General features: G+C 38.8%; 1 non-coding gene across 1 annotated transcript; it reads right to left on the bottom strand.

Moving 5' to 3' along the window:
- Positions 1 to 219: 219 nt before the first annotated feature.
- On the bottom strand, positions 220 to 354 carry LOC114806697. Its single transcript, XR_003754759.1, has one exon. It is a non-coding gene; the product is annotated as a small nucleolar RNA SNORA7 (small nucleolar RNA).
- Positions 355 to 747: the final 393 nt, after the last annotated feature.

Below are 747 nucleotides of genomic sequence, written 5' to 3' on the forward strand. Positions count from 1 at the left end.
AATAAGCGCTTAACAAATACCAACATTATTATTATTATTATTATTGTTATCTCTCCCAGAAAGCTCTGCTCTCATCTGCAATCGTTCTGGTATTGTATCCATAAAAATTTCTTGGTAAAAGTACAGAAATGGTTTATCAGTGCCACCTTCCGTGCGATAAACTCGAGTCTCCAGCCTTGACTCTCTCCCATACCGCTGCTGCCCAGCATGGGTGAGTGTTGACGTAGCAAATTGCCTTCCACTTGTTAGCCACTGCCCAAGCTAGGAATGGAATTAGGCCTCTGCTTGACTCTCCCTCTCGTAGCCAAGACTGGGAGAGTACTGGAAACTCTCCAGGTGTGACCCTGAGAGGGGATCCAATCCAATTACCTTGTATCTATCTGAGAGCTTAGTACAGTGTCTGGCATATAGTAAATGCTTAACCACCACAATTATCATTATCATTAATATTAATTATTACTATCATTATTATTAGGTGAAGAAAAGCTATGACCTACAGGGAAGAAATCTGATGGAGTTTGTTAAGCTCTTACTCTTTTGATTAAGAGAAGGTATATTAGGTACTGAGTCATTTCCATAATAAATTCCATCTTTACCATAAAATAAATAGCCCAAAGAACGTAGTACTTATGACTCTGGAGTCTTGTGGTTTAATCTTTAAAAGGAACATTAATGCACACCAAATCACACATGTGCTGTTTGCACCTTCCAAACAAGTATAAATTCTATGTTACTCTGAGGAGGTAC

Source organism: Ornithorhynchus anatinus, chromosome X1, assembly GCF_004115215.2.
Source record: "Ornithorhynchus anatinus isolate Pmale09 chromosome X1, mOrnAna1.pri.v4, whole genome shotgun sequence".
Classification (NCBI taxonomy): domain Eukaryota; kingdom Metazoa; phylum Chordata; class Mammalia; order Monotremata; family Ornithorhynchidae; genus Ornithorhynchus; species Ornithorhynchus anatinus.